Source organism: Peromyscus californicus, unplaced genomic scaffold (genome assembly GCF_007827085.1).
Source record: "Peromyscus californicus insignis strain IS unplaced genomic scaffold, ASM782708v3 Scaffold_8__1_contigs__length_139910024, whole genome shotgun sequence".
Taxonomy (NCBI): Eukaryota; Metazoa; Chordata; class Mammalia; order Rodentia; family Cricetidae; genus Peromyscus; species Peromyscus californicus.
Window position 1 is genome coordinate 101753015 of NW_026294606.1, and position 9077 is coordinate 101762091.

The 9077-nt window shown below is 45.5% G+C and overlaps 1 long non-coding RNA gene across 1 annotated transcript in view; it reads left to right on the forward strand.

The window, feature by feature from the left end:
- LOC128104296 (uncharacterized) overlaps nt 1–8298 on the forward strand; it is a 64448-nt gene extending 56150 nt beyond the window's left edge. The window contains exon 3 of the long non-coding RNA XR_008215942.1: nt 5965–8298. This is a non-coding gene — a long non-coding RNA (uncharacterized LOC128104296). The remainder of the gene's footprint in view (nt 1–5964) is intronic.
- Nucleotides 8299–9077: the final 779 nt, after the last annotated feature.

Here is a 9077-nt window from a genome sequence, read left to right on the forward strand (position 1 = left end):
ATACTGAGTAGAAGTAATGAGAGACCTCTCCTGTCTTCCTCTTGGTCCTCAGTCTCTCAGCTCCAAGTGAAACATCTGCATTGTAACTTTTATAGATGCTCTATTTTAGGGTGAGAATATTTTTGTACTCATGGTTTGTTGACAGATTTAATTAAGTAACCACAGAATGTGTTGGATTTATTCATTGCTTTCCCCCCATTGTCTGGTTTTGCATTTAAAAATTGCATTGGTTAAGCCCAGCTCTTCAAGAGGACCAGATTATATACTCAATGAAACTGTGGATTTAGGCAAAAAGGATAGAAATTGGCATGTGTTACTAATATTCTTTAGTTTCTGTTGGTTTCATTTAACAAAATGAAAAAAAAAAGGAGCTCAAGAAAGAATGCACAAGTTTGTAAAGGGGAATGAAAAAATTCAACTATTTCCAATTTCCTAACATCAGAAGATAAAGTTAGGAGATACTTTTACTAATATGGCTGGCATTGACATATATCTATACATCTAAATCTACTCATATATGTTAAGCTCATATCCAAAGCCTAATCACTGTCCCAGCCATCATGCCTTATGCTGAGACTCAGGATTGATTTGATTGTGCTCAGTAAGTGTTCTCAGATGGGCAAGACGCTGGGGGGAGGGTGGGGGAGGAAGCAACGGTTAAGAGAGGCTCTGTCAACTTTTGTGGAGAGTTGTGCATATCACCTCATCCACATTTCACTGGTGAAAGAAAGTCTGCAACTCTTCTCTGTGTCAAAACGGCAGCCGTCACTTCTGGACGGGTGCTGGAAATCAAGTGAGATTGACTGACATCTATAATCCTCTCTCAGGGCCAGCAAACAATCGAGAACAGTCTAAAATCCACCACCGCCTGCTCTCATGGTAGAATTTGCTTTCTTCTTTTATAAGTAAAGTATTTCCACTTTTTTCTAGAGAAGATCCTAAAGTCTCATGCAATCTCTTCTCAGACTCAAGACCTGGGTCTCAGGTGGCGCCACTTGACCCAGACACTTAGGGCTAAGAAGTCATTTACTTGTGCCCACATATTCAGAATATGGCAGAAGATGGACATGAGTGACCACAGTAGACATTTCCATTTACAATGCAGAAGAATAATTGTAGCCTGTCACTGACTCACAGCAATTCTGAGATCTCTGTGGAATGAAACAGAACTGGGCCCAGAGCTAGAGGCTCTTTCCTGAGTGGCCTCCAGTTCTACTTCCTGGAGAAGCTTCCCATTCATAGCTCTTCATAGCTCCGGAAAGTTCTTTTTCCTTATTATCCTCCTTGGATGCATCTGAAGAAGTCATTGAAAAATGATCTCCCCTGGGGCTTGAACCCCCTTAGATGTGGTCTCCAAGTCACTGTTGCTTTACATGTCACTTAGGAAAGCCTAAGGGATGGCCCTGTGTAGGAAGGGTTGTGATCTTATCAGTATTAAGTCTTCTGACCCACGACCATGGGATGTCTTTCCATCTCATTAAGTATTATTTAACATCTCCCAAAATGTTTTGCTCGTGCTACTTCCCTTTCAAAACCATACTTTTCTTATCTATTAGGTTCTGGGAAGTCTGTATCTCAATAATCCATTCCTCAGTTACTTTTGGAAGCATGCCACCATTATCAGTCTCTCAAGTGTTCAACAGCCTGTACGTTAGTAACATCAGGAACCATAAAATGCCTTCTGTGTTTTGATCATACCCTCACATACAAGAACTTTAATGTGCAGGTAAATATTGTCTCCAAAACATTGGCCTAGTCTCTGAGGTGAGACTCACCCTCTCTAGTCTAGTTGTTTTCAACCAGAAGCTTCCCCAGGGGACATTTGACAATGTCTGGAGATACTTTTAACCGAGAACTCTGTGAGGATCTATCACTAACAGGGACAGCGCTGAACACAGGGAAAAGCATAGGACACCATCTATGTCCCCTCTCCTCCACACCAATGTTATTAGGGCTGAGGCTGAGAACCCCGTCTCTAACAATACCACTGAAAAAAAGTCCCCACAATATCCCTGATGGTTCTCCAATATCACGTATTTCCAGCTTAATACCACCAACCACACATATGTGCTACGGTGTTTTAAAGCATTTGAAAGGCCATTTGTTTTGTTGGACTCGAAGGAGTCAAAATTTGTGATTTGAAAAAGCCAAAATTTGTTTGGTGGTAACATTTTCATTGTCTACTGACCATGACATCTCCGCCCTTCATTGTTAAAATTTCTTACAGTGGGGCCACTGAGATAACTTAGCAGGTTAAGGTACTTGCCACACAAGCCTGACAACATGCATTGGATCCCCAGAACCCACATAGAGGGGGGCAAAGAGGATCAACTCTGTAAGTTTGTCATCTGACTTCCACATGCATGCTTCTCACAGTTTTCCCAATATAATACTTTTATTGATTATTTGGGAATTTCACATAATGCACCCTTTTTACACTCACTTCCCCATCCTCCCAGGTCTACTTGTGACCTCCCCACCAAAAAAATAAAAGAAAAATATAATATATACCAAGTCCAATTTGTACTACCCATACACTCACTGAAGCATGGTCAAACTTCCCAGTGGCCAGCCCCTTAAAGAAAACCGAGTCCTTTCCAGCCCCTAACCCCTCCAGAAGCCATCAACTGTGAGAGCTATACTTCAGCATCCCTGTCACAATTTTTAAGAGTTCTCTTCGATGGCTTCCTGTCTGACCTGTTTCTTTCTGGGGAGTGGAGGAGAGAGGCTGTCCCAGAAACCTTCCATGTCTGGTATTCTCAACTGTGAGTCTGCGGTCATCAACGTCACTGCAAAAGAAGCTGCCTTGCCCTTGACATCCACAGCATGGACCACGGACAGCCACATGGCCTCCAGCAGCAGCTCAGACTAAGGACTTTAGCCACAGACACCATCATGGTTCTGGGTAGCAGCCATGGCCATCAACATGGCCTCTGGTGGGAACATGGCCCATGGACATCAACATGGCTTCAGGTGGCAGTCAAGGCCATGGGCATCCATTTGTTCTTTAGCGGTAAAACAGACCATGAACACCAACATGGCTTCTGGTGGCAACAGGGGCCATAGACATCAACACGGCCACCCAGACCACAGACATCATCAACACGGCCACCCAGACCACAGACATCATCAACATGGCCACCCAGACCACAGACATCATCAACATGGCCACCCAGACCACAGACATCATCAACATGGCCACCCAGACCACAGACATCATCAACATGGCCACCCAGACCACAGACATCAACACGGCCTCAGGTAGCATCACAGACCACGAACATCCACATGGACCCTGGGCATCAACATGGCCTCTGGGGGCAGCACGGACAGTGGAAGACTTTTGAGGAGGCCCAGTCCAGAGAATGAACCATTCTCCATCTCAGACATCCTGTTGTTGCTCAGAGCCAGGGCGATTGCATGGCTGGGCATCGAGTTCTGGGGCAGAGCTTGCCAGAGCTCCAGGCTGCTGCACACCACCCTATCGGCCCTACTCAGCAAGGACACTGCAGCCTTCTCCCACACCTGTCGCCACTGTCATGTCTCTAGTTCTGCCTCTCTCCACAGCGCATGCTCTGCTCCATTCCTCCATCCTTCCCATCTCTCCATTGCGTATCTGTTCGTTTGAAGTGGCGTTGCAAACTGCAGTGTGTCCCACAGCGTAAGTATGTCCAAACAGCTTTATGTGCAAATACTCATTGCAACGAGTCATCGGTCTAGTTTAAGTTCTTTGGTCTCTGAAGCACCATAAATACTGGACCATCACCGAGACTTGATTCAGACACCCTGCTGTTGCCCAGAGTCAGGGTGATCTTGCAGCTATGCAGGGCATCCAAGGACAGGATCCATGTAAGCTCTAGGCTGCCTGTGGGCAGTGCCATGGCCTTGCACTCCCCTCCTCCCAGCAGGGTGGGCAGCAACATCAGCTCCATGCAGCTATTCTCAGTAATGACATGTTTCTGCAAGAGCTCCAGGCCGCCACACACCTTCCTGTCCTTGGTACCAGCTACCCTGAGGCTCACCGGGCACACTGGGCATGACTGTTGGGCTTGCAGTCAGCAGCAGCTCCATGCTGTAGGCCAAGGACTGGCCCTGCTCAGTAATGCCATGCCCTTTGTCTCTGCAGCCGCTCCCATATCGCTCCCATACCCTTCTGCATGTGTCTCAGTTTTGCCTTTCTTCACTGTGTGCGTGGGGCTCTGCTCCGCCATCTTGTCTTCCACTTCCATGAGCCCACTTTTTAAAAACATCTTCCCGTAAGTCTTGCCTTTTAATAAAAGTTGTTCTGGAATACTGCAGGCTCTGGAGACTCCCCCTCCACCGCGTCTCCCCTCGGAGCCTCCATGGGTCTCAGACTCCTCAGAGCTGCTCTGAGGTCCTGCAGGTGCCAGCTGCTGCTGCCATCTTAAGTCTCCAGCTGCTCCCCACAGTGATAATAAATAAAACCAAAAACAAATAAAATAAAATTTTTACATAATATGTAATATTTAGATTACTTCCCCTTCCTGACAAATTTTATTTGCCCTGCTAAGACATAGTCTGAATTTCTAAATGGATTTCAGTTTTTCTTTTTAGTTGTTAATGTGTGCCTTTCTTTTTACTCTTGTAGAAGAAAATGCAGACCTGCTGGGAGGCCCTGCTCTGGTTCAGGGTGACAGTTATTTCACCAGGGTTACTACCCAGCCCCTCTCATAACTCCTGCTGGCTTTGGTGCCTGTGAAGGAAATTCCCGAGGTTTACCATTAAAACAGTAGATGAACTTGACATGACAAGGGTTTCTAGGCACCAGGGTGCCAAGCACAAAGGGAAATGTTTCAATAAAAAAAATGCAGTTTTTGCCCCCCACGGGAGTCAGAACACAGCAAAAGAGAAATGCAAATTATAGATGTAAAAACACCTACCAGATGATGGCAGGCACACTTGTGACCTGCATCTGCTAAGGATTTAGTCTAGAAATAAAAGGAAGGCCTGCTTCCTTCCTGGTGTCTGCTGTTTGCTGGACGATCGAGCCCACAAACAGTCAAGGACTATGTGGCTGAGACTGACTTTGATATTCCAGATGAGAACACATACGAAGAAAGCACTATCGTTTGTATCAGCAGCATCTGCTTTCTTAGCCAGCTCCAAGTGGCTATCAGTTTTTTTTTTTTTTTAATAAAGAACAATTTTGCCTTTAAATCGAATTTTGGACTAGGTAGATCATTCTGTCAGATACATGGTCTATTCTCATCTTGCTGGGTTTTTTTCCCCCCATTTCATACCATGTTTCATTTTGTTCCTCTGCCTCATGGTTGGAAATGTGTGAATTTTTTTCTCTGGGCTTTTTCTTTCCTCTTCATGGTGTCTGTGCTGGAATCATGACCAGCCAAGCTGCTGAGAATTCATGGCAACAGAAAGTGTGCCAAGCTGAAGGAAGACACCCAGCACTAGCCTGACATCTACCGACCTCTGGCTGAGTGTCACAGGACAAGTCCCAATCACTTCTCTGCTATTTTAGCACGATTAGGACTGCACGCAAAGACCTCTAAGGACTTGCTTACAGCTCAAATAGTCTCTGAATTGTAAACCTTTTACATGCATGAGAACAGCAACACAGTAACTACATATTTTCTTCATTTGCCGTTACGTAGCCATTTATTGGCTATAGCATGCACATATAGGTGTATGCATGTGTGCTCATCTCTCTCTCTCTCTCTCTCTCTCTCTCTCTCTCTCTCTCTCTCTCTCTCTCTCTGTGACACACACACACACACACACACACACACACACACACACACATACACGGGGGGGGGAGAGTGGACTAGTGGTAACATGGTAGACAGTATAAGGTATAATAATCTGTAAACACAGCTTGTACACAGAAGATGCCCAGGTATTTAGATACCTCTGTTGGAGGAAATATGTAAGCATTCATCACAGTTATAAAATAGCCTTCTCTGAAATGTCATTCCTTCCCTCCCCCAGGACAGATAAAGCGCCTGCAGACTCAGACCAGCCACTGAAACAGCCATGAAAACCTTCACGCTTTTGTAAAGCAGGACAAAGCTTTGAAGCTGCAGCGTGAACTCGCCCAGCATCTCCCAGCTGTGATGAGGACAGCATTTCCCTAGTCAAAACAGCCTGGCTCCATTGACAGTGTTCACTTCTCTGGATAATAAACAGAACTTGTAGGCTGTGTCCATATCATTTTCCTTCAGCTATCCCACTACTTAACACGATGTCAACGATTAAAACAAAGTCCAGAGTCACAATGTGGAACCGTGGCTCTAGTTAATTATCTCAGAAAAGACACTGACCACCATGTACTTGAATAGTCAAGGCCCTGAAAGAAGGTCTGATGGCCTTTGTTTGTCCCGTGTATGTAGCATCTCTCTGGCTACTTCCCCCGGGGTTGGTGTTTCCTTTCTTTCTCTTTCTCTTTCTCTTTCTCTTTCTTTCTTTCTTTCTTTCTTTCTTTCTTTCTTTCTTTCTTTCTTTCTCTCTCTCTTTCTTTCTTTCTTTCTTTTTTTTGGTGTGAGTGTGGGGGAATATTCCTTTAAATGATTCTAGAAATATCCTGTCTCCCTGGTTGGAGGGAGGCTGTGTTTATCTGCTAGGTAATGTTCTTAGCAGAAGCACGTTAAATAAGGATGGCAGACAATACAGCCTCCATGGAGACTGCTACAATTCCCTTCTATTCTTTTTCAAATGTTAAGTTTGTATTGGGTTATTTAATAGACTGCAATATATTCAGTAGGTACAGAATCCATGCCCCCAAATGGCTGGATTTTAATTCTATCCCTCCAGTCTGTTTTAACTAAGACATTTTCTCCTGTGCATATAATCTTCATTATCATGGAAGTTATTTTTAATTTATAATTAACATAGTCTCTTTCTCATCATGTATGCCTTGATTGACTTGGACCCTCCGGACACGTCTTGTCTGGCACCATGCTGGCTGGGTCCTGCAGTTCTCCGATCGTGCAGCAGGTGTCTATCTTAGCCTTCCCTTCCTTCCTCCTCTCCAGTCCCTGACGCCAGGATATAGTGCATAATTCCAAAATGGCAGCTTTTTGAAAATTCACCTTGATTATCAGACATTAAAAGTGACTCATCTTGCAGTGACTGTCTGGCGGAAGGGATGGGATCAGACAGCAAGACAATGAAGGGACTGGGCGCATTAGCGCACCAGATTACAGAGCCATCAAAAATACCTTTGTTCTGTCAAAGATCCAATCATTTCCTAGTTGTGTTCTGTGGAGGAGAAAGAACGAGAAGGAAAAATCCACCAAACAAACAAACAAGAAAATTCATCTATGAATTAAAAACCTCCTCAGATCTCTTTATCCTAAGAGGGGAGGGAGGGAGCAGATCATCCATCCCAAGAGGAGGCGAGGTGGAGCCGCGTCTGAGCTGGGGATCTGTAGCAGCCTTTCTCCCAGTGGCCATCACATTTTCCTCACTACCTTCTGTTCTTTGAATCTCTGTAAGAGCAAAAACTGCCAGGTTAATAGGACTTGGTCGTGTCTGTGTGTCAGTACTCAGCCAGATTCGTGGTGGCATATTTAGAAGAAATGGCCGCACAATTAAAACATTGGCATTAAAAGCACAGCTTCTGATTTCCATCATGTTACGTTAGAAAGCTAACCAAGACACGTGTGATGAGCTAGAGGGGAACACGTGTGTGGGAGCCGTTGGCAGCATCCACACAGGCTACTGTAGAACAGCAGGATTCGTCTTCGGCAGAGCCCACAGATCCTGCACCAAGCGTGAATGTGCATGTGTACAGGGGGAAGGAGGGAACCCTGAGGGTGAGGGTGCCCTCCCCTCGGAGCCCAGGTGGATGCGGGTAGGGTGAGATACCCTGAACCTCAGAGCATTTCATCCCCCAAGGAGGCAGAAAGTCCAGATGGGCTGTGGTGCCTGGCTTTCTTTTCTTCTGAAAACACAATTTCCACCATTTGTCTATGAACTCAGAGGAGGAGTTTATCAGTCATGGAAAATGCCCCAAAGGGGCTCCGATCAAAGGCAGACTTTGAAATGTGTACTTAGGTGGATCTCCCTGCCAAATACATTAATGTGATTAAAACACAAATTCCATCAACAATTATTTTCCATCTGTTTAGTAATAATAATGGCGATGCTGTGTGCCATCAATGGTGGCCTTCTTTTACCGAGGAGTACGAAGTGAATTTAAATGCTCTGCTGCACATGGATGCTGTGGCACTCTGGGAGGATTTGGAGGTTTTATTTGCTGGCAGGACAGGAGCTCAGCTGCTGTCCCCACACAGGGATCTCAGATAAGAATGACCACGTTTTCAATGTCACCTAGCAAATGGATTCATTAAAACAACTCAGAGCATTCTGCCCGTTGTGCAGTGTACTCGGGGGTTTGTTAATTCTTGTAGCCCCTTCCCTTCTTATTTCTACCACCAGGTACAGAGAACGTTACCCCCCGCTCCCAGGCCCCCGCCCCCCCCCCCCCCCCCCCCCCCCATATTCATTGCTCCAAGCACCAGTAACTTCTTTGCTTTATGGCTAGAGGGAGGCAGACTCAGCAGAACTGTCTGGTCAAAGTGGACCAGTCCTAGTTCGGCACTCAGACACCCAGTATGTTTGTTTGGATTCACAGCGCATCCTCTGAGCAGGGGGAAGGAGAAATCTATATGGTTTAAAGATCTCTGCCCAAACCTGACCGAGAGATTAAAGGGGAGGGCAAAGAGGGAGGGCCCAGACCAATTTCCACACACCAGCACTCCTAACAGAGATAGATTTGTGCCTCTGTGTGTGTGTGGGGGGGGGGGGCGGGGGCGGGCGGAGACCTGTGCACTGGAGTTTTTCCTCAGTGGAATGCTAATGACTCCTAAAGGTTAGCTCCCACTCCTTAACAAACAGTTCTAGAGAGAATCTCGTTTTCAGTGTTTATAGAATAGTGGCTTCTTGGACATAATCAGATTCTGGGACTGTCCTGGGCTGATTCTACATGTCCAGCTGATGCGGAAACACAGACCTTCAAAAATTACTAAACATGTCAAATGTGCAAGACAGAAAAGTGAGGAAAAAAAAAAAAGGAAGAGGATTTGCAAATTAAAGTCATC